The 25,827-nt window shown below is 45.4% G+C and overlaps 1 protein-coding gene across 8 annotated transcripts in view; it reads right to left on the bottom strand.

Annotated features, from left to right (window-relative positions):
- Nucleotides 1-25,580, bottom strand: part of ZNF148 (zinc finger protein 148) — a 137,842-nt gene extending 112,262 nt beyond the window's left edge. For 3 of the 8 annotated variants that reach the window (XM_055125281.1, XM_055125282.1, XM_055125283.1), the window contains exon 1: nucleotides 25,376-25,579. The gene's annotated coding sequence lies outside the window, so the exon portion shown is untranslated. Of the gene's footprint in view, nucleotides 1-6,923; nucleotides 7,234-24,460; nucleotides 24,961-25,375 lie in introns of those variants that run through there. The other 5 variants (XM_055125284.1, XM_055125286.1, XM_055125287.1 and 2 more) reach the window with 3 other exon arrangements.
- Nucleotides 25,581-25,827: the final 247 nt, after the last annotated feature.

Genomic DNA, 25,827 nt, shown 5'->3' with positions numbered 1-25,827 from the left:
GAGGTCCTAGGTTCAATATCTGGCACAACACAAACACACACACACACACACACACAAATGTATGACACCATCTGACACAGTAACTAAAAACTGAGACGAGTAAAAGGAAAGCACAAGACTTCAAAATATAATGCCCACACCAGCATATAACAAACTCCAAATGCATAACTAAAGCCACTAAGACTTTATCAAACCACTCAAAACATTACAAATAGGGGCTGGAGCGATAGCACAGCGGGTAGGGCGTTTGCCTTGCCCGAGGCCGACCCGGGTTCGAATCCCAGCATCCCATATGGTCCCCTGAGCACTGCCAGGGGAGATTCCTGAATGCATGAGCCAGGAGTGACCCCTGTGCAACGCTGGGTGTGACCCAAAAAAAGAAAAAAAAAAAACATTACAAATAAATCTTTAACAAATTATAATGAAACACTAAAACATGTTCTAAAAAAAAGACATGAAAACCACTAGGAAAATAAATTAAACAAATAAATGATAGTCTTAAGTACTAATACTATGTGAAAGTTATCTTGACCGCAGAGAAGCCAATCCTGGGGCTGGAAAGCACAGGTTATGTGACTGCATCTGTCCAGGAGCATGGCCAGGAGTGAACCCTGGGTGAGCCAGGGGTAAGCCCTGGAGATCTGGGCGTGGCCTAATCCTACCCCCAAATAAACAAAATAAACAAAGCAATCAACTGATCATCTACCAGACGAAACTGCCTCACACATCTGAAGCAGGAGCCACAGCCCAGGCTGACAGTAGTTTTTTGGTTTTGAGGCCACAAGCAGCAGTGCTCAGGTGTCACTCCCACAGGTGGTGCCAGGGATCAAACCAGTGTCAGCCTAGGAAAGCAAGCACCCTAACCCCTGACATCTCTCCAGCCCCACAGATATTTTAAAATCGAACTGTATTCTGCTAATAAAGAATTCAGTAATACACACTGAAAGTGAAAGACAGGGAAATTTATAACTATTTAAAAAGCGGAATGGGATCTAAATAACACAATCAACCAATAGAGAATAATCCTACATAAAGAATACTCACCCCAAAACAACAATACACACTACTTTTCAATCACCCCACAGAACATTCACCAAAACAGATGATATCCTGGGTCATAAACCCAATTTAAAGGAACTGAAATAACAATGAAAATACTTGAAGAAAAAGAATTTTTTAAATGAATATAAATAAAATGAATAATGATAAATGAATAAAAATTAAAAAGCATATTAAATATGAGATGAACTAAAAGTAACTAGGACTCTACATTTAGAGCACTAAATTCCTTATATTAGAAACTAGAAAATCTCCAACTACCTGCAGTAAAAAAACCTTAAAGAGGTTTCTTGACTAACCTAATACAAATAAAATTTATTATTTTAACTGTCACTATTAGGACTGAAATAAAAGTATTACAGACCTGGCAGCAATTTTAAAAATTAAGTAAGATTAATTTTTATCACTGTACCACTGTCATCTCATTGCTCATTGATTTGCTCAAGCAGGCACCAGTAATGTCTCCATTTTGAGACTTGTTGGAGCAATAGCACAGCAAGTAGAGCGTCTGCCTTGCACATGGCCGACCCAGGTTCGATTTCTCCGTCCCTCTCAGAGAGCCCGGCAAGATACCGAGAGTATCCCGCCCACACAGCAGAGCTTCACAAGCTTCCCATGTCGTATTCAATATGCCAAAAATAGCAACAAGTCTCAAAAAAAATTACTTTATATTCAAAACTATACTTTAAAGAAAAAATAAACTTCAATCACAGTAATACTTAACCAGAATACAGTATGAAAAATGAATTCTTTGGCATTAATGTAACTGGAGTGACAGTATACAGGGACTGTGGCACTTGCTTGCATGCAACTGACCTGACCCTGGTCCCTGGTTTGATTCCCAGTCCCCAGTATGGTTCCCCCCACGCATCACAAGGAGTGACCCCTGGACAGAGAGCCAGGATTAGCCTTTCTAAGCACTGCTGGGTATGGTAAGAAAAGACAAGATGGAAGGTGGGAAGGAGGGGAATGAGGGAGGAAGAAAGGAAAGATTTTTTTTTCCCCTTTTTTGTGTTTTTTGGGGTTACACCTGGTGATACTCAGGGGTTACTCCCAGCTCTGCATTCAGGATTACTCCTGGCGGTGCTCAGGGGCCCATATGGGATGCTGGGGGTCGAACCCAGGTATGCTATGTGCAAGGCAAATGCCCTACCCACAGTTCTATAGCTCAGGCCCCAAGAAAGGAGGATTCTTTGCTTTTTGGGTCACACCCAGTGTGCACAGGAGTTACTCCTAGCTTTGCACTCAGGAATTACTCCTGGCAGTGCTCAGGGGACCATATGGGATGTTGAGAATCGAACCCGGGTCAGTCACGTGCAATCACTCCAGCCCCAAAGGGAGGATTCTTAAAGGCCCCTGAAATCCCCAAAAATGCCAAGTGCAGATAGTGTGACTGAGATCTACCAAATATTTAATGAAGAAATTATATAAAAAATTTAATACCAGTGGGGCTGGAGCAATAGCACAGCAGGTAGTGCATTTGCCTTGCACGCAACCGACCCAGGTTCAAATCCCAGCATCCCATATGGTCCCCTGAGCACCGCCAGAAGTAATTGCTGAGTGCATGAGCCAGGAGTAACTCCTGTACATCGCCAGGTGTGACCCAAAAGGCAAAAAAAAAAAAAAAAAAAAAATTTAATACCGGACACCTGCCTTGTACAACTGGCCAGGATTCAATCATGGGCACCTCACATGGTCCCCGAAGCCCCACCAGGAGTGAGCCCCAAACACAGCAGCAAGGGGTGGGAAAAAGAAAAAGAAAACCATTTGTTCACAAACTTCTCCCAAAAAGTAACAGAAAATATATGTTAATTTATTTTGTGAGGTCAGTTCAATACTCTACGAAGCAGTTCTAGCAAAGAGAATTAGAGAAGACAATAAATTTTAAAGTATGAAGGGGTTTGAAACCCCAAAGATGTTATTTCACAAGTGGCTTGATCTTAAGTGCATAAAACCCTAGAGAAAAAAGATACAACAACTAATAAAAAAGCTTCGTCAATCGGCGGAGCAGTAGGGAAAGCCACTGCAGAGAGCACAGGTGAATCAGTTGGCAGCTACCTGCCCTTCGACATGAAGCTGAGTTCATCCCCAGCCACATGCCAAGTGCGATCCCAAGAGAAGTGCCACTGGACCACAAGTCCATGATCTCCAGAGCAACATGTAGGTGGCGTACACATCAACCAAGCGTGCAAGCCCCACTGAGCACGACTGGGAAAGTGCAGTGCAACCCGTGTGCAGCCCCCGATCATTACAACCTCAAGGAGGGCGGCAAACAGAGTTATCTTTTTAAAACAATCACCCGGTCCCAGGGGAGATGCTGGAGTCCTGGAGACCCCAAGTACCCTACGGTGGCTGGTCCTGAAGGTCTGTCCATGTGCCAGGACAGCACTGCATCTTGGGTCCAAGCACTTGCCTCCCTAGCCCAGTGGGCTAATACTGCATACATCAACTGCATATATACTAGCAATATCATGCTAAACTAAGATTAAGAAAGCAACGCAACGTACAGTAAAATAAGAAATAAAACACTCAGCAACAAATTAAACAAGATGTACAGATGTGTACATTCAAACTATATTACTGAAAGAAATAAAAAACCTAACCAAAAAGACTGGTGTTTGTGGACTGGATAGCTTACTATTGTTAATAATAAAATATTTCACTAAATAGATCTATAATCAACATAAAGCATATCAAAATCCCAACGTTTTTGCAGAAACTGACAAATTGGAGTTGAAGAGAACTCAATGGGCTGACTAAATTTTTTCCAAGCTTGAGGCCTAGGTTTGATCCCTGGCACCCACTGTATGGTCTCCTGAACTACCCCCCACCCTAGCACCACCAGGATCGACCCTCAATCACACAGCCAAGAGTGGCTACAGAGCATGCTCAAAATGGGGGAGGGAGGAACATCAAACAAACGGATTCTAAAATGAACAAGGAATAGCAAGGTATCCAGACACCCAAAACAATCTGAAAAAGCAAAGTTGCAGGACACATACTTTATTTCAAAATTAACTGTAACACTAAAGTAATCAAGACACGGTGATATTGGTATACATGAGTATCAAAGAACTGAATGAAAGTTCAGAAGCACATGCATTTATGGTCAACCGATTTTGGACAGAATGCCAATGTAACGCTTTGGAGAAATAATCTTCCTTTAAATAAATGGTGCTGAGACCACTGGATGACCACATGCCAAAGAATAAAGTTGGTCCTCTTTCTCATGAAAATTAGGAAGTTATAAATTTGAAGAAAATCTTAAATTTTTGTGATTCTAAATATAACTATAAAAGTACAAAAAAAAGTGAATATGGCTTCATTAAAATTCAAAACTGCTGGGCCAGTAAGATAGCTTACAAGGGACCACAGGTTTTCAACTGCCAACACCAACTATCAGAATAGCATCAAAAGGAATAAAGATGAAGGCACTTAACTGGCCTTGCAATCTGCCAACTCCAGTTTAATCACTGCACTGCTTCCAACCCACCCCAGGCACAGAGCCAGAAAATCCCAACACACACCCCCGCCCAAGAATAAAATACTTAAGGATAAGTATTTTACCATGGAGGAAAAAGGCATCAAAAACTAAATCAGTAACAAAAAAAATTAAAACGTGAATGGAACGCAACCCCTGTACGTGGGTTATTAAACTGCCCCGAGCAACCTACACATAAGTGACCCCTATAAAAACTTCTAAGGTGGTGAGCCAGTGCTCAGTCCCCAGCACCTGGTCCCAGGGGAGATGCTGGGGTCCTGGAGACCCCAAGCATCTTACGGCGGCTGGTCCTGAGGGTCTGTCCATGTGCCAGGACAGCACCACATCTTGGGGCCAAGCACTTGCCTCCCTAGTACAGTGGGCTAATACTGCAAAGGCCAGACCTGGGTGCCCGGCTCACTGCTCTGGAGCCAAAATACCAAGTTCCGGAAAATATAAGACAGCTGTATATCAAAACATTAGCAACAGCTTTTCCAAGTGGTGAGTTTTAGAAAAAAAAAATTGGTAATACACATATTAATTTTATATAAAATTTAAATAACTTACATAAAACTTGCATGAAATATTTTGTAAAGAAATCTCTGGCTATGCCTCAGCAGCAGAACAGCTGCCTCTCCAGCACTGAGGGTCCGGGGAGGCCTTCTAAGCACCTTACCCCAGGGTTCTTCCCTCTCAGGCCCCTAAGCCCAAAGTCGAACCATTCCAGTAGGGGCAGATGCTGAAATGTTGTGAAGTCATCATAATAAACTTTAAGTTGTTTTGTATTAGAATTAAAACTTTTCTAACTTTCTTAAACACAAACATTGAAGGGGCCGGAGAGGTTGCCTTCATGCTGTCAGCCTAGGCTCAATCCCAGGTGCCCCCAGAGCCGGAGAGGAGTAATCCCCGAGCCCACCAAGTGTAGCCAAGAAAAAAAAAAAATCCTGAAAAGTTCACAATGGTTGCAAAAACGACAATGTGACAATAATCTGTGAATCTGAAGTACTAAGAATAATTCACTAGTTCTCACAAAGCAACTTTTTATTTCATTTGGTGATTTAAATTTATCTATCAAGCTTAATTGATACAATACTATATTAAAATTAACCCTAATAAGAAAGATAACATTAAATTACAATAGAGATAACAATTGTGTAAACCACATTCCTTTTGGGTGGGGGAGGCTTGGCAGGCACCTTGCGAAGTGCTCAGGATCACCCCATCCAAAGTGCCAAGGCTCCGACCTCAGCTCCCGCAGGCTAGCACGTGCTCCGGCCTGCTGAGTCAGCCCTCCCGCCCGAAAAGGTTTTCTTTTCTACATCCTAGAGGCGTAACTCTTGGTTAATCTTCCAGCACCTAAACTATGTATACTGATTCTCTAAATATGTCCTAATCTTTGACCCATGATCATTCTAATGGCTGTGAAAAATGACTCAGAACCAATGTGATACAGAGATATTGCTTATAAACCAAAGCCTCAGCTATTCTCAATAACATGTCCGATCATTTTTGCACCCTTTTATTTGTCTGAAGGTTATCATGCACATGCAGGATGTTTCACATCCACCCAGTGGGTACCAGCAGAATCCTCCGGCATGACAACCAAGTATGCCTCTAGACACTGCCAAAACCACCTCCAGTGGAGAATCTGCACATGACCAACTTCCAGAGGAAGGAGGAAGGCTGTGTTTACTTTTTGATAAGAGTGTGTATTGATAATGTGCTTCGTGTTTGTGGCCTCTGGGAATGTCAGAAGGCTAAAAATGAGCAAAACAAAAGGCTCACTGAAACTCCAATCCAAAAGATTCTTTTGCATGAGGTTACTGAGAAACATGTCACCAGATACTGTAGTGCTCGCTTAGTGTAACGACCACAGAACTGAGGGTTCAGGTACTACCTTTGTAACATCCTCAAACAAAAAAAAGGGCCCAAGTTTTTTTTAATTAGAGATTAACAAAGTTAGCACAGTTCTATTCTCCCTAGCACTTATAAAGCTACGTGCTTTTCAAATTACCTGTTATTCTCAGATACTTAAAACACCCACATGAAATGCATATCCGCCCACAGTCCTCTTGAACTGACATCCACCAGTTTAATCAAGCACAAATGTGCTACAAATGCCATGAAAAGTAACGCCAAGAATAGCCCCAAGCCCTTAACGTATTTAAAGAAAGGAGAAAGGTAGTCTGCACCGAGAGAGAAGAACCGAAGAGTCACACGCTCACTTTAAGGCTCTTTTACCTCTCGCTGTAAAACCAACCAGGCCCCATTTCCGACCGGACAAACCAGCACCCAGTTCCTCGGTCTGCTCTTGGACCGTCTCCAGGCGGCGCTGGGACCCGGAGCCTACCCAGTCCCAGCTGGACACTCTGCACCCACTCACCGCGCCGCCACGCCGAGAGCCTGCCCGGCGCGCCCCAGCGCGGCCGCACGCGTGTCCCTGGAGCCCCATCCGGAGTCCGGCGAACCCGCGCCCCAGGGCTGCGCTGCGCGAGCACGGCCCGGTGCGGGGACGGACGCGCTGGAATCACGCCCTACCCAGAGCCGCAAAACTCCTCGCGCGGCAGGCGGCGACCCGCAAGCGGCCGCCTCGCAGCGCGCCCTCGGCCTGCGACCCCGGCCGCCGGCGGCTCGCCCAGACCCTCACGCCGGTCCCTTCGGCTGGAGCCCGTCCCGGAGCCCGCGCCCACCGCCGTCAGGCCCCACGGGCCCACCCGGAAGACGCGCGGCGTGCGCCAGCGCGCACGCGCACACGACCCGCCGCCAGGAAGCGCCGCGGGGGCAGGGGCGGGGTGTGCGCGGGGGGCGGGCACCGGGGAAGGGCAGGGGCGGGGAGGGAGGGGGGTACACGGGGGGAAGGCAAGGGAGGGGCGGGCGGAGGGGGGGCACACGGGGGAGGAGAGGGAGGGGCGGCCACGTGCTCTACACGCCCTGCGCCAGCGAGGCCCCCCTCCATTCCCGAGGTACTGCTCCCGGCCCGCGCTTTCTCCCCTACCTTCCCGCTCCACACCGGTAACTCGCTCATCTTAGTGCCCCCTCGCCTGCTCGGTTTCAATCCCATGAGATGCATTTTCCCAGGAGAATCTCCCTGAACTACCTTTTACTCTTAAAATTTACTCTCCTACTCTGATTCTTTAAGAATTCTTTAATTCATTAATTATGTGTTTACAAGATTGTTTGGGGATTACAATTTTATGTCTTCAAACTATGCTACGGTACCAAAGTGTCAGTCTCTCTTAACTAGATCTCCTGAAATTTAATCTTCCACTGCAAAATAGCTTCCTGATAAACCCCTTCCATCTTCTTACCATTCAAAGCCTCACCAAACATTTTCATTTAGATCACCATCTATAAAATCAAGTCTTGAGTAATTTTCTGCGTTTTTGTTCCCTCATTTAAAAGCTAATACATGGGCTGAAGTGATAGTACAGCAGGTAGGACGAGGCTTGCACGAGGCTGACCCGCGTTCCAATCCCAGTATCCCATATGGTCCCCTGAGCACAGGAGTAACCCCTGTGCACCACCAGGTGTGACCCAAAAAGAAAAAAAAAAAGAAATGAAAGCTAATACACACATTAGTCCTAAATTGCCATTAAATTTTGCCAATCAACTGTAGCACTGTCATCCCTCATCAATTTGCTCGAGAGGGCACCAGTAACGTCTCCATTGTGAGACTCGTTGTTACTGCTTTTGGCATATCAAATACATCACGGGTAGCTTGCCAGCCTCTGCCATGCGGGCGGGATACTCTCAATAGTTTGCCGGGCTCTCCAAGAGGGACAGAGGAATTGAACCCAGGTTGGCCGCGTGCAAGGCAAACGCCCTACCCAATGTGCTATTGCTCCAGTCTGCCAATCAACTAAATCAACCAAAAAGATCAACTACAGACCAACTAAGAACTCTTTTTTCCGAAGTATGCCCTAATAACATGACAATGACTTTTCCAAATTTTCTCTACCCATTCATTTGAATTACTCATAACTCATGACTATCATGCTTATTTCCCTAAATACTCTAACTACAGAGCCTAATCCAATTGCATGCTCTCTCTGGCATTATTACTATCCACACACATGCAGGTGTGTTGACAAGCACATAAGCATAGCACCCCGCAGAATTAGTTTATCATCATACCTAGAATATTGACACTTCTCAACTATGCAAGGAAAACTTTATGCTGATACCAAGCAAAATTCTGACATAGATCTATATCCTGTGAATGCAATTATCTACTTTAATAGAATCAATAGAAATATATCCTTCATTTTTTCTATAGTCATTCCCCACAGTCCTTAAGATGTTCCACCTTTTGGTCTAACCCTACAACCCACTGAAGTATTAAGAATGTACCATCCGTTTGCCTTGCATGCAGCCAACCCCGGATTGATCCTGGCATCCTATATGGTCCCTCAAACACTACCCAGAGTAATTCCTGAGTGCAGAGCCAGCATTGCCAGGTGTGAGCCAAAATGAAGAAAAAAAAATTTTAAAGTACCACCCACTTATTAAGACATAGCTATGTCCAAATGTCTGAGGCAAGGCCTAGAAACAATTCTGGACTAAAATTTAGCAGGTTATAGCAAAGTTGTGAGACAAAGTAACCAAAAGCTCTAATTAGAACTTTAAAGTTCTATCTCTCTGCACGGGGCCCATTCATTATTAAATCTGGTTACAGATAGTACATAATTCTCAGGATTCTGAAACAGAAGACAAAAAAGAAGCAATGTGTCGACTTCTGTGTTTAGTTTTAGAGTTGGAAAGACAGTTCAATTATAAATAGGCACTAGAAATAATCAAGTGTATTTATAACTGGATGTCTAGGAGTCACCCACATGCAAGTCATATGTGAACTGCAGAAAGCAAATAGCCTTGTAAAGCGCCGAGAATTCAATATTCAAGGAGACTGAGGCAGTTACCTGACTAAGGCGTGTGCTCTGCACATGGCCAGCCCTGTCTGACCCAAGTACTGCTAACACACAGTTCTGACTTTGACTTGTTATTACAGAACCTCAAGGTTTGAAACCATTCTTCCTCTTCCCATAGACTAAGTTCTGACAGGAGTTATCCCTGAGCCTGGCAGTTTGGGGGGAGGGGGGAAGCTATAATATGAATATGAATAAGATCCCCAACCCCCCCCCAAAAAAAACTATAAGACCACTTTAGATCCCTCAGTACACTTCCCTACATGCCATTCACATACACAAACTATCGCCCATTTCTGCAACTGAAGTTTGATGTAGTTTTGAGACCCCCAAGTAAAAATCACAGATATCATTAATATTGATTTTAAGTAGTTATGATGCACTTTTGGACTGGAGCGATAGCACAGCGGGTAGGGCGTTTGCCTTGCATGCAGCCGACCCAGGTTCGATTCCTAAGTCCCTCTCACAGAGCCTGACAAGCTACCGAGAGTATCCCGCCCTCACAGCAGAGCCTGGCAAGCTACCTGTGGCATATTTGATATGCCAAAAACAGTAACAAGTCTCACAATGGAGACGTTACTGGTGCCCACTCAAGCAAATCAATGAACAAGAGGACAACAGTGCTACAGTGCATGATGCACTTTATAATAAGATGGTGGCAGACTGTCCTTAGTTATAAACAAAGAGGACATTCATATTGTTTTCTCCATATTTTCACTGTATTCAGCTACTATTCTCTTCATCTTACCCTTCAACTATTTTTTCAGTCACACTCTAGCTGTGCTCAGGGTTTAACTCCTGGCACCCGGGACAGAAGCCAGGTGGGTGGCCACAAGCAAGTACCTTACTCACAGTACTTCCCCCGGCCAAGCTTCCTCTCATTCAACCTCCTCAATGACCCTCAGTCTACTCACTTACAGTTTCCATCAGTGTGTCTGTGCTCTACTGTCTCGACAAGTTACCCCATGCATTTAACCTTTAATAAACCTTCACCTCATCTTCTTCTGACTCATTTCTTTTAATTTTTTTTGGGGGGGTTGTTTTTTTATTTTTGTTTGTTGTAAGTAAAACTGATTTACAAGACTGAATGCTTTAAGGGTACAATTTCACACAGCATGTTCAACACCAACACATCAGTATCTCATATCTAATCCACAAACAAGTCTCAGTTAAATTTCTATGTGTATATTTCACGTGAATGGCTGTGGTTTTGTAATAGCATGTATTTTTTTTGAAAAATGAAAGAACTTGTGACTGTCACTAATTTATCTTTCTTCCTTCCCCAAACCCCAAAACAAAACAACAATTGGGATCACTATCAGCTCTTGCTTAAATTCTTGTGACTAAACTATACACACTCAGGGCTGGAGAGATAGCATAGCGGGTAGAGAGCTAGTCTTAGGTTTTTGATATTTCAAAATAACTATACTGATCCAAGTAAGTCATTTTTTTTCCACATTTGTTGGAAAAAATTTAAGGTGGTATTGCTGGCGTTGATCAAGTATAATTGTCATTTTGTTCATAAAAGATTTACTTGGGGTTGGAGAGAGCATCCTGGGTAAGGCTCTTGCCTTGCATGCTTTGCACAGGGCAGGCAGGTGCATGTGACTGACCCGGGTTCGATCCCCAGCACCTCGTACAATCCACAGAGCCCAGCAGGAGTGATCCCTGAACACAGAGGCAGGAGTAAGCCCCGAGCACTGACAGGTTTGGGGAGGAGGGAGAGAAGGAGGGATGGAGGGAGGGAAAAAGGAAGGGAAGGAGGGATGGAGGAAGGAAGGAAGGAAGGAAGGAAGGAAGGAAGGAAGGAAGGAAGGAAGGAAGGAAGGAAGGAAGGAAGGAAGGAAGGAAGGAAGGAAGGGAGGGAGGGAGGGAGGGAATGGAAGGGAGGGAGGGAGGGAATGGAAGGAGGGAGGAAGAGAGGGAGGGAGGGAGGAAGGAAGGAAGGAAGGAAGGAAGGAAGGAAGGAAGGAAGGAAGGAAGGAAGGAAGGAAGGAAGGAAGGAAGGAAGGAAAAAAGGAAGAATGGAAGGGAGGGAGGGAGAGAGGGAGGGAGGAAGGGATGGAAGGAGGGAGGGAGGGAGGAAGGAAGGGAGGGAGGGAGGGAGGGAGGGAAGGAAGGAAGGAAGGAAGGAAGGAAGGAAGGAAGGAAGGAAGGAAGGAAGGAAGGAAGGAAGGAAGGAAGGAAGGAAGGAAGGAAGGAAGGAAGGACCCACATTATTCATTCAATACCCTTCAATTTAATAGAAGGAATTACTCCTTGCTCTGAGTCACTTCAGGGTTCTATCACACACCCCTCCCCCCAACAAAAGAAAAAAAATCTCTTTGCAGTTAGCATTATTCACTTAAACCATTTCTTCTACAACTACTAAGAAGTTCTTGAATATGTTCCCTCTTTTTCATCCTCCAAAACATCAATTCTACCTTGTCCATATCCTTTGTGCTCAGTGGCTTTACAATGAGGCTGCAGACCTTCAGGCACCCTCAGCACCCGAAACTGTGGCCTGTACTGAGCCACACATGTACATACTGAAAACAGGTCGGCAATTGCTGCTGCACTATTAGAACTTTAGCTTCAGAGACCTACAGCCCATTTTACCCCTGCTCTTCACTTCCTGCTGGCTGCACTCGCCCTGCACAACACTCCAGCTGCCACGCGGCCACTCCGAGACCAGGACCCGCCTGCGCTCTCTCTGCCCACCATGAACCATCTTGCCCGCGTTTCCTCCACAGCCAGGCACTAGGTATTAAGCACCACGAAAGCTATGAAACCTCATATAAATACAAATTACTCATGGTTCGGCTTGGGTTGGGGTTTTCTTTTGTTGCTGTTTCTTTGAGAGTTGGGAGAGAGTTAGCTGGGAACCATCTGTCTATGCTCAGGGCTTACTCCTGACTCTGTGCTCGAGGGTCATTCCTGTCAGTACTTGGGAGACCAGATGAGGTACCACGGATGGAACCAGAGTTGACCATGTGCAAGGCAAATGCCTTAACCCCTGTACACTCTCTTCAGTCCTGGAAATTACTTATTTTACCTAGGACTCAGTGACTAATTCCAATATGGTGTAGGCTCATGGGGCCACTCCTGGCTGAGTGCTCAGGAGGGGTCATCACATCCAAAGAGTGGTTAAGGGGCCATGCAGTGTCAGTGATTAAACCCTGGCCTCCAACAACGCTGCATGCACGCTGAGCTGTCTCTCTGGCCCCTTCCTTTTCATATTTAAATCCACAGTCCCACAAATACTCAGTCATAAAATTTCCTCAATTCACACCTTCTCTATATGTAACCAAATTCTCTTTATTATTTCTAAAAAAATTATCTTCACCATACCATACGATTTTAGAAAAAGAACTGTACCTCCCAGGGTTGGAGTACAGTGGGCAGGGCATTTTCCTTGCACACAGCCAACCTGGACTATGCCCAGGCACCAGACAGTTCCCCGGAGCACTGCCAGGAGAGCACTGAGCAGACAGTCAAGATTAAGTCCTGTGCACCACCACCCCATCCCCCCATAAAAAAACTAAAAAAGAACTGTAGCTCCTTCTTAAAAATAAACACCTTACGAGAATTCCTACACTTACTGTTTTTATATTCTCCTAACCTGTTCAGTTTGTTAACTCCATGCACACCAGTCTCTGAATTACAATGTTGAAGACGGGTTCTCTACTAAAAGGTTCTCTACTAAATCCTCTGACCCATCATGCATGTCTTTATCTTCTCAACGTAACTTTATGTCACTGTACCACATGATTCTACTCAGGTCTCTGGGAATCTTCTGATGGTTCTTCTGTCTCCATTAACTTCAGCTCCTCATCTTCAGCCAAAGAGAGAATGTGCTCTCTAATTCCCCGAGATTCCCTCTTTACCACTGCTGCCAGGGCCGCATACACAAGCAGGCCCATGTACTGATGCACGTGCTGCATCCAGCCCCATGCCCTGTCTCTACACGTTCATTCTTCAGAGTATATTCCCCCAATTCCCTAAAATAATCTTCTGATCCTTAAAGTAATCTTTAAACAATCACCTTCTGCCACATTTAATTGATTTCCCTGGAATTGTAATATATGAATTCTTTTTAACTAAGATCCTGCAACTATTGCTTCAATTAACACCTCGATTATCGGTCCGAATAATTTCATAGCCATCCATGCCTATCAAATCCAGAATTAGTAACTTTAATTATCAACTCTGTGTAGAGTCTCTCCTCTCTATGGGAGCTCTTTTCTCAGCTGAACCCAGTATTTTTAACTCAAGTTAAAGAATTCCCTTTAGATACGTTCATCTGTGCCTCAAGTTCTCTCTGGTCCGTTTCTTAAAATCAAAGTAGCCAAATTTTGCCCAACCAAAAAAGTGTGCTTCCAAAAATTTTTGTTAATAGTTCCAAAATTTTGTCACTCCCTAATTCAAATCAAGTTAGAAACCCTAGAGGTGACTTTTCTTTTTATTCATAGTTTCCACAAAGTTAATTCCCCATCAAATCCTTCCATTTATTGTTTCCTTTTCTTCTATTCAAACTCCTACAATCCCAAATTAGACTCAAATACTTCACACTTTTGACATAGTCCTCTTCTTAACTTTTGTCTTGTAATCAGGCTTCTTAAATATTTTCCCTTCATGACCCCCTTAAGCGAAAAATTTTCAAATGACCTTGGGTATATAGGTATGTAAAATAGATAAACAATTGATAATAAGTCATAAAGAAATTTATTTTTAAACAATTTTATTTTTTGTTTGTTTTTGGGTCACACCCAGCGATGCTCAGGGGTTACTCCTGGCTCTGCACTCAGGAATTACTCCTGGCGGTGCTTGGGGGACCATATGGGATGCCGGGGTTCGAACCCGGGTCAGCCGCGTGCAAGGCAAACGCCCTACCCGCTGTGCTATCGCTCCGGCCCCAACAATTTTAAAATTTTTAAATTGTAAAGTTGTTTAAAGTTACATGATCCCATGCAGCTGTGACCCACAGTTTAAAACACTATTTCCTAATCAGCCAAGTTCTCCTCATGGAACACAAAGTCAGAACAGAATAGTATTCTTAAACCCACCTTACTTCAATACTTGAAAATCCCCAAAAGGAGGCAGAGGAGAGTATAGCGGGCAGGGCTTTTCCCTCCCAAGCAGCAGACCCAGGTCCCAACCCTGGCATCCCATACGGTCCCCAGAGCCCACGAGCATGAGTACGTCCTTAGCACCACTGGGTGTTACTCAGAAAGGAAAATAAAGAAAAGGTGGCCAGGGCCTGGGGAAGACGGCTCCAAGGACTGGACTGGACGCCCTGCATGTGGAGCCCCATGTCCAATGCCTGGAGCGGCAAGGTTTCCCTCTGCACTGTAGCGATGCCCCCCGAACCCCAGACCATCAACTGCTCCCTACTGCATACTGAATTTAAGACCGCTTGACATCAAAAAATAGGAAAATTCGTCTGGCTGTACTAATGACCAAAAACACACAACCTATTCCTTAATGACAAAGGTCAGTTTCATTTTGGTGAAGGAGATATCAATTTAGAAAAGACACATGAGGGAAACTTCTGGAATGCTGGAAATGTTCTGTATATTGAACTAGGTTACAGTAACAGAAATGTATGATATGTAAATTTCATTTATCTGCGCACTTGATAAAACATATCTCATTAAATCTTTAAGAATCAGCTGATCTGGGGGCTGGAGCAATAGCACAGCAGGTAGGGCGTTTGCCTTGCACGCGGCCGACCTGGGTTCGATTCCCAGCATCCCATATGGTCCCCTGAGCACTGCCAGGCGTGATTCCTGAGTGCAGAGCCAGGAGTAACCTCTGTGCATTGCCAGGTGTGACCCAAAAGGAAAAAAAAAAGAATCAGCTGATCTGGATTTTGAGACTACTTTACAACTTTATTTATTTTTGGTTTGGGGGCCACACATAGTGGTCTCAGGACTTGTTTCAGGCTTTAAACTCAGGGATCACTCCTTGGCAGGCTCACAGGGCCATACAGAACAAGGGTCTGAACCTGTGTCTGTCACATGCAAAGCAAACTTCCTACTATCTCCAGTCCTACTACTTCCAACTTTATCCACCCCCTGCGCATAAATATAATACTAAATTCCAAGTAATCTATACCACCAATCCCTAAACACAAAGTCAAAACTTTTTTTTACTATCACTCATATTACTCCCTCTTCCAGAAAACAAAAAACCTCACCATCTTGCTCCTACACTCCTCTTCAAAGTCCAATCTACACACACAATTGCTCCCCAAGTTAAGCCTACATGGTACAAATCAGCAAGTTTTCTGTTCCTCAACACTGTTACAAAATGAAGAGCACTTGCCTTGCATGTGTGAACACACATGGACGCATGCACATACACAGGCCACAGCACCTGCCCGGGAACCCTGCACACAGTAAGGAGTGTGAACACACATGGACACATGCACATACACATACAGGCCACAGCACCTGCCCAAGGACGCTGCACACAGCAAGGAGTGTGAACATGCATGGATGCATGCACATACACATACAGGCCACTTCACTTACCTGGGGACCCTGCACACAGCAAGGAGTGTGAACATGCATGGACGCATGCACATACACATACAGGCCACTTCACCTACCTGGGGACCCTGCACATAGCAAGGAGTGTGAACACGCATGGATGCATGCACATACACACACAGGCCACAGCGCCTGACAAGGGACCCTGCACACAGCAAGAAGTGTGAACATGCATGGACGCATGCACATACACACACAGGCCACAGCGCCTGACAAGGGACCCTGCACACAGCAAGAAGTGTGAACATGCATGGACGCATGCACATACACACACAGGCCACTTCACCTACCTGGGGACCCTGCACACAGCAAGGAGTGTGAACACGCATGGATGCATGCACATACACACACAGGCCACAGCGCCTGACAAGGGACCCGGCACACAGCAAGGAGTGTGAACAAGCATGGATGCATACACATACACACACAGGCCACAGCGCCTGCCCAGGCACCCTGCACACACCAAGTATTATCTGAATAAATAAATCCTGGCAGTCTATCAAAAGTAACCGTCTGGGGCTGGAGCAATAGCACAGTGGGTAGGGCATTTGCCTTGCACGCGACCAACCTGGGTTCGAATCCCAGCATCCCACATGGACCCCCAAGCACCGCCAGGGGTAATTCCTGAGTGCAGAGCCAGGAGTAACCCCTGTGTATCGCCGGGTGTGACCCAAAAAGAAAAAAAAAAAAAAGTAACCTTCTAACCCCTTTCTCTCAGTCACTCCTGTCTCAACTCAATTCATTCCTCAGTTACATGTTTAATCATTCAACAAGTCAGAAATTACTATAAAAAGTTTACCTTTCTATTGTATTCCACTAATACAAAAAATATATACATAGGGGCTGAAGCGATAGCACAGCGGGTAGGGCGTTCGCCTTGCACGCGGCCGATCCGGGTTCGATTCCCAGCATCCCATATGGTCCCCTGAGCACTGCCAGGGGTGATTCCTGAGTGCAGAGCCAGGAGTGACCCCTGTGCCTCGCCAGGTGTGACCCAAAAAAGAAAAAAAATTATATACATAATCCAATTTTTCTTCTTTTGGGTCACAACCAGCAATGCTCAAGGGTTACTCCTGGCGGTGCTTGGGGGACCATATGGGATGCTGGGAATCAAACCCGGGTTGGCCACACGTGTGCAAGGCAAACACCTTACCTACTATGCTATCACTCCAGCACCTATATAATCCCATTTTAACTGCTGCCCTTTGAATCCACAACTCTAAATTCCTTGTCACCTTTCACTCTTCTCCATCCTCTCAATCCCAATCGGCTGCTCAACTCCTAATTCAAGCCCTTCTTGATTTTTCTGGGTGCCTCCTACTGGTCTCGCCTCCAGTCTTGCCACAATGCCCCACTCTATCCTGTATGAACATCTGTCAGATTGTTAACCAATACAGCATAGACAAAACAAAAATCATCTGATACACACTCCTTGGTTCTATTCTTTCTTTTCCACCCTGCAATAATCAGGGGTTACTCCTGGCTCTGGAGCAATAGCACAGCAGGTAGGCGTTTGCCTTGCACATGGCGGACCCGGGTTCGAATCCTCCGTCCCTCTCGAAGAGCCCAGCAAGCTACCAAGAGTATCCTGCCCACACAGCAGAGCCTGGCAACCAATCCATGGCGTATTCAATATACCAAAAACAGTAACAAGTCTCACAATGGAGACATTACTGGTGCTTGCTTGAGCAAATCGATGAACAATGGGAAGACAGTGTTACAGACAGTGCTACTCCTGGCTCTGTGCTCAAGAATTACTCCTAACGGTGCTGGGGGGGGATAAGTGGGAGGAGCATATGGGATGCCCGGGACAAATCTGGGTTGACTGCAGGCAAGGCAAATGCCCTACCCACTGGACAATCTCTCCAGCCCTTGGTTCTATTCTCTACTCCAAAAAGTTCAATAGCTTTACATTAAAGGTATGTGTTACATACTTTAATTCTCAAATCTTTACAATCCTTGCCAGAAGGTATAATGATTATCAATTTCCTGATGAGAAATCTTGGATCTTAGAAAGGAAATAATTCTCCCTATAATCCTAAGAGTAGGGAAATGGAAGAGCCAAAAGTAAAACTCAGCTTTTGTTTGCTTACTAAGCACAATGCTAGTCATATCAAATGCAAACTACTTAGCTTACCTTTCAAGGTCATCATTTTCTATCCCAACTTCAACAATCTCTTCCTAGCTTATTTATACTATATTATACCTTATTCAGGAAGTTACTTTTGTTAGCCTCTACTTAAAACTTCTGATCCAAACGATCAAGTTGTGATCAGTTTAATGAGTTAACAACCAGTTTTTTTATTTCTTAGCCATTTTTCCCCATTTTAGTCAAACAGAATAGAAAGCATCCAAGCATATCCAACACAAGGAAACTTTGTTTTATACATACACACACTGAAACAGCAGGTAAACAAATGAAATGTATTTATTACTTTGGGTCTCAGTAAAAGAATATTCTAAACAAATCCACCCACATATTACTGACTTCTCACCTTCATGCCTTTGCTTTTGCTAATCACTCAGGCGGGAATGTTTTTCCAGCAATTTCTACTATCCCTTCAAAACTAGGAGAAATGCCCTGGCCAGGGCACTATATGCAGTCCCAGGTCTTCCCCTAGTAAATGTCTAGGTTGGTTTCTTTTAACTTCTCAACTTCAGGAGTATTTGGTATTTTTCCTATGCTCACAATGTGGTTATCTGTGCAAAAAATAAGCTCTACTACTGAAGTCCCAAAAGCTTTTAACTTATTACTGTTTTCATCAATGCTTTGGCATTTATAAATGTGTATTATCTGTTGAATAAAGAAAACTCACCATTTTAAATGAAACCTACCTACAAATCAATAACATAAATTCTGCTGTTTTCCAAACATGTTAACTCTTTCCCTTCAAATACTCATCAGCTTCTTACCCACAGCCATTCAAATAGACCTCTTTTCTTTTTTTTTTTGTGGGGCGGAACGGGCATGGAGGGTTGAACACACTCAGCAGTGCTCAAAGCTTCCTGGCTCTGTGCTCCAGGATCAATCCCAGAGGGCTTAGAGGACCATATGGGGTACAACCCAGGTCGGCCACAGACAAGGCAAACATTACCTACCCACTGCACCCTCTCTAGCCCTAAACCTCCTTTCTTTCAACCTTCTCTTCTTTTTCTATAAATATGATCAGTCTTATATCAATAATCTTTCTCTTCTCTCAAACTTTACTTTCTGTCAAGTAAGAACTTTCCTTCTCCAAGTGCTTCCACTTCATTCATACGTCTCTAACATTTACATCTATTTTTAAGTAGATTTTCTGTCTTCATATTCTCATCTAGACTTCCTCAGTTATTTCATTTATATTACATACATATTGGCTGTTCATTAAATCCCCTGTAGAAAAAGCAAGTTATGAATAAATGAAACAAAATATTAAATTTTCTGACACACTCGTTCATTCAATAAGCAATAACTTATTCTACTGGACACATGTTCTCAGTTCTATTCTGTAATTCAGAAACAGCTTTGAAAAAGCCTAAAGGGAAATGCCAGGATAAAAGAGTGGAGCTGACTCCTGCTCTTCACACACAAGAACCAAGTCATCTGTGGGGGACAAGCTCAAAAAAAGGGAAAAGGAAAAGTTACACTAGCCATAGTTGAAAATAGACACACAATGCCCTCTCCCCTGCCCCCCAAGGGGAAGATCAAAATCCACCCAGCAAAGGTGAATTTGAAAAGAACAAACAAGTAGGAGTAGCTGAAATGAAATAGGTAGAAAGCATTCAGATAAAAATAGACCTAACTCTAGGTTCATTCTAGGGCTGCAAGAGAAATTTGGAGCAATTTAGTACTTCTACTGAAAACTCTAAGGAATCCTTTCAAATATCTAGCTAAGGCATGGTAAACTTAAATCTTTTTCCCAAACCTTGGCCAATAATCATTTCTCTATTCTCCAAACCCCTACAGCTCTATCTGTAAAACTCATTTGGAAACTTATGTCATAAACCATCTCATTCACAGTAATGAAACTGTTAACAAGCATACCCAGAAATAATTTGCATATTAAAAAGTTTGTCCTTAACAGTTACCTTGAGAGGATGCCATTTACTCACTCATTCCATCCACCTGGTGCACCTAACCAATTCACCTAGTGCACCTAACCAATTCATCTAGTGCAGAACTAACAAACTATACATGAAGCCATTACCCTGTTCTAATATTCACAAGCTCTTCATTTGTAGTGTTTTTCAAGAGCAATATCACCCAAGAAAATCACTATTTCTGTAATTGAAATTAAACCAAAACTATTCTTTATTTACTCTACTGACAGTTATTCAGCAATTCCTCAAATCAAGTCTTCAAAACTAAAATGACTTGTCATCATGAAATGTTTTAGAATAACATTATGCCTTGCATTGTTGATAAATATGCCATAGCACTGAAGCACTGTCGTTCTGTTGTTCCTCAATTTGCTCAAGCGGGCACCAGTAACATCTCCACTGTGAGACTTGTTACTGTTTTTGACATAGTGAATATGCCACGGGGAGCTTGCCAGGCTCTGCCATGTGGGTGGGATACCTTCGGTAGCTTGCTGGGCTCTGCAAGAGGGACGGAGGAATCGAACCCAGGTCAACCACATGCAAGGCAAACGCCCTACCCGCTGTGCTATTGCTCCAGTCCCGAATATGCCATACCAAAGGGATTATAGACTCCTAGAGGATAGGGAACACATTTTATTCACCTTACTCAGCTCTGTTCTCCAACAGTATACTGTCACTGTCACTGTCACTGTCACTGTCATCCCATTGCTCATCGATTTGCTCAAGCGGGCACCGGTAACGTCTCTCCATTGTGAGACTTTTTACTGTTTTTGGCATATCGAATACGCCACGGGTAACTTGCCAGGCTCTGCCGTGCAGGCGAGATACTCTCGGTAGCTTGCTGGGCTCTCTGAGGGGGAGGAGAAATCGAACCCAGCTCAGCCTCAAACAAGGCAAATGCCCTACCCGCTGTGCTTTAGCTCCAGCCCCCACAGTACACAACAAGCACTAAATAAGTAGATAAATTGTATAGAATGTGCAAGAAGATCAAAATAACTCAGAAAAGGTGTTGTAAAAAATTCTGAATACTTCTGATAAGGACTACCAAAATGCGAAAACTCTTATCTGGAGATACACTTCTTGATTGTTGTTGTTTTGGTCCACACCTCACGGTGCTCAGAATTGACTCCAGGCTCGATATTCAGAGATCACTCCCACAGAACTCAGGGGACCCTATACAGTGGCAGGAATCAAAACCAGATTGTCCATGCATAAAGCAAGCACCTTCCTTACCCACTGCACTGTCTCCCTGGCTCCCTAATACACTTTTTAAATCACTTTCTGGAATCTTACACTGTCAACTGAATTACCTGTCATTCTCCCACACTTCTTCCCCACCAAAAAGAATATCAATACATAAATTTCTTAAGGGAAGAAGTTTTATGGAAGGTCTTGTGTTATTCCTCAAAATTAATTTAAACAAATGAGACTCTTAAAACAGCTAAAATTCCTCAGCAGTCATAGAGGCCTAAAGTAAAGAAATTCAAATTAAATCAGTTTCCAACTCCAGACCACACTTACTACATTAAAGTGGCCTAAGAGGGGCCAGAGCAACAGGACAGTGGGGAGGGCCTCTGTCGTGCATGCAGCCAACCTGGGTTCGATCCCCAACATCCCATATGGTGCCCCCATGCACTGCCAGGAGTAACCCTTGAGAATCACCAGTTGTGACCCCCACCAAAAAAAAAATTCTTTTTAATAATAAAGTAGTCTCAGACTAGATGAGAATCTTTGGTCCCAAACAATGTGTTTCTGCAGTGTTACAGTCTTGCCCTAATCCTTTCAAGTCTTCTTCCCTTAATTCTAAATGAGGTCTTCCTGATTCGTTTTCTTAAGCGCGCATGCGCAAGCGCACACACACACACACACACACACACACACACACACACACACACACAATTTTGTCTGCAATACTTGGCTGAGTGCTCACACACACACACACACAATTTTGTCTGCAATACTTGGCTGAGTGCTCAGCAATTTCACAGTCCCACTATTATCCCCAACAATGAATACTTTTTATCAGTCATTCAACACTTATTTATTAAGCACTTAATAATTAAGCTACTGTAAATTTCCCCAGTGACAAAAGAAAGCCTCAGATCTAGAGCAGGTAACAATATAGCAGCCATTTGCAAACCAGAGAACAATTCTCTCAAGCGGAAGATTTAATAGTATACAATCTATACGCTGATACTGTTTCTCTCAAAGTGAAGATGATTCTCCTGAGTGGGATCATTTCAGTCAGACTTCCAAAGAAAAGCTTTTTCTTCTTCTTCTCCCAGTATCCCACACACTGAGATGATGTTGCACTTCATGTACCACAAACTTCAAAAGCACTAACATTTCATAAATCTATTCTAACATAAGAGCAGCATACTTTTTCTCACCATATTCCCAATCCATAAACAACTTTGATGGTCTAATTTAACACAAATCTCAGCCTCATGTCATTTCACACTAACTAACCAAAATCCTTAGAATTCTTTACCTTTTCTCCAGCCTCCGACAAAATTATCACCATGTTCATCATATCCTGGCCTCATCCTCCTCTCCCTCTTGCCACATTTCACAATCCCCACCTTCCTCCTCCACAAAGAAACCTACCCACGCCAAACCATTCCACACAAGAACTGTCCTAAGACGCTGGAAAGAACCATCAAAGGGTCACTTTAGTCCTCTCCTGGACTACCCTGAAGACTGTCAATGAAGCCTCCTCAGCTAACTGAGTAGCTAGTTCCAAGATGAGCAGACTGATGTGATCTGCTAGGCAATTCCTTCACATCCCCAATCAGCAACCGTCACAACCTTTACAACCACTGTCAAGGGTGTTCCCGATGCCCTTGACAACCTGCTTTCTTACAGGTTCACCCACCAAGCTGCCTTCATCCTCTCACCCTGTATTTCTTTCGGTAGAGGGAACTGAGGGGATGCTAGGGATAGAACTCAGATCTTATGCATGCTGAGTCAAATTCCTGGCCCTAGCTTGACTTTAAATCCTTCCTCTGGGCACAGACATAGCTCAATGACCTGAATCCAGGTTTTACTAATGGGCTGATCCAGGTCTGATCCCCAGCACCACATGGTCCCCCAACACTACCAAAAGAGACCCTTGAACATACAAATAGTAGTAGCCCACATATGTTGCTTCCCCTCTTCCAAATGAATAAATAAATGCTTTCTCTAATCCATAGTTTAAACCTAATTTAGTTAATTCATAGATACAGCCTATCTCCTGTTTACCTGGCTCTTAAAATCAAGAGTTGGACATAATATTTAAAAATGTCAAGACATTTAGGCTGGAATGCTAGCACTGTGGGTAGGGTAGGTCGTGTGCCTTGCATGCAGCTGGTCAGGTTCAATCCTCAATACCCCAGTCCCCTTAGCCCCGCCACGAGTGATCCTTGAATGCCCTATGTGGCCCCAAACAAAAGCAAACAAACAAAAACCTAAAAATATAGACATCAAGTAAAAATCTAAAATACTATCAAGGGTTGGAAAGGAAGAGAAATGACATAATGTCAAGGAAAGACGTCAGTGATACAAATCCTCTATTCATAACGACAAGTCTTCTGGCCACTCCTACATAATGCCATTTTAACCAATCAAGAATAATAGGGTCAGGAAAATAGTATAGCAGGTAAGGAAGTTGCCTTGCAGCAAATCGGGCACCCCATATGGTACACCAAGCACTGCCGGGAGTGATCCCTGAGCTGGGTAAGACCCAAAAGCAAACAGAAAAGAATACTAGCACATGCATTGTACTTGAAAACCTGGAGAAAAGCATAAGAACTACAACAGTTCAAGTTTAGAGCAGAAGCTTCTGGAAAGTGGGACTTCAATGAACAGGTGAGACTGGAGATACTGTTTTTCAATATAAGTTGCCTCAGGAAAGTTTTATTGCTTAATTATGTACATGTATTACTTCATATTATTTATAATGGGAGAAAAACAATAACAACATACTATATTTAAGTATGTTAAATATCCATTAAATATCTAAAAACTAAAAGAACTGGTAATACACAGTACTGGTGAAGGGAAGGAAAACAGGTTCTCTCATACTGAGTGCATCAAACCACAATACATTAAATACAGTAAAAAGAATGAATGAATAAGTATAATGACATATAAAGTGTCACAAGTAGTATTAATTATTGGTTTAAGAAAAATATGTTAATGAATGCCTCTGTACTAATGCTAAATCACTATCCTCCTTTGACGATACTTGCTAAATGACTTATTTTTCCATCCTTTTCCAAATTTCAACCTCCACCTTTTACTTTCATTTAATCGCTCCTCAACTATCATAATTGGGTATTGTCTTTCTTAAATCCAAAAGGTGAATAATTTTCAGATTAATTTTGACTATGCATGGCTCTTACTCTGCGTTCCCTCTTGGAAAGTCGAGTCAAGCAGGAGCTCAACAAATCCATAAGCCTCGGCTCATTTCCAACCTGGCTCCAAATCATCCAGGCGTTTGTTTTCGGGTTCCTCTAGACCCCAAGGTAACTGTCCTTCTTCTCGGCCTGAGCCCCCAAACCGAGACGTGGACATGCCCTTTCTGCGCGGCACACTTTTGCAAGGCGCTGTGTCCGTCCCGGAACCCCGGCCGGGTCCCCCTCGGGCCCCACGCCACGTCCTGGCCTGCAGAACAGCGTTCCCCCGGGGCGGCCGGCGCCCAGTGACCGCACTGCCTGGCCCGGCCCGTGGTGGCCAGCGCTGCCCGGTGCTGGCCCGGCCCGTGGTGACCGCGCTGTCCGGTGCTGGCCGGGCCCGTGAAGACAGCGCTGCCCGGTGCTGACCCGGCCCGTGGTGACCGTGCACCCAGGGTGCTGGCCCGGACCGTGGTGACCGTGCGCCTCGGGTACTGGCCCGGAGTGACCGTGCTGCCCCGGCGCGGACCCCGGCCCGGCCCGGCCCGTGGTGGCCGTGCGCCCGGTGCGGACCCCGGCCCGGGGTGGCCGTGTGCCCGGCGCTGCCCGGGGCCGCGCGCGGCAGTGTCACCTCAGAGGTCGGCGCGGGCCGGGGACTAGGCCAGCCGGGGGCCGCCCCTCGCGGCCGGGCCCCGTCTGCGGCCTCGCTGCCCCGGACACGCGCGGAGCTGCCTCTGCCACAGGCCGCGCATCCGCACAATGGGCCGCCGCAGCCGCACGCGCCGCCCGCCGCCCGCCCGCCGGGCCCCCAGCCCCGCGCCGGCCCCGCGGCCCCCGCCGCCCCCGCGCCCCGCGCCCCGCCGCCCCCGTGCCCCGCGCCCGCCGGGCCCTGCCCTCCGCCCTCCGCCCTCGCCCCGGCCTTACCCGGGCGGGCGCCACTGCAGGCGGCGGCTCCCCCTTCCCGGGCCCGGCGAGGAGGGGCAGGGGGAGGGCGCGGAACTCGGCGGCGGCGGCTCCCGACGGCTCCCGGCCCGGCGCCTTTCTCCTCGGCCTCCCCCTCCTCCTCCTCCTCTTCCTCCTTCTCTTCCTCCTTCCAGAGCAGTGGAGACGCAGACATGCCCAGCTAGAGCGCCGCCGCGGCCGCCGCCGCCGCGCGCACTGCCTTGTGGGAAGGCGCGCCGCCAGCCCGCGGCCTCCCGCCTCGGCCCGCGGTCGGCCGCCCCCTCGTGGGCCCCGCGCCCTCCCCGCGCCCCGGCCCCGCGCCCCGCCCCGGGCCGCCGGCAGGGGTGCGGTGAGCGCGGACGGGTCGGAGACCGCCCGGACCTGGGGCCCAAGGTCACACCTGGTCGCGGCCCGCGCGCTGCACCTGGCGCAGA

Source organism: Sorex araneus, chromosome 2, assembly GCF_027595985.1.
Source record: "Sorex araneus isolate mSorAra2 chromosome 2, mSorAra2.pri, whole genome shotgun sequence".
NCBI lineage: Eukaryota > Metazoa > Chordata > Mammalia > Eulipotyphla > Soricidae > Sorex > Sorex araneus.
The sequence above is the reverse complement of the archived record's forward strand: the minus strand, read 5'-3'. Positions and strand labels throughout refer to the sequence as shown.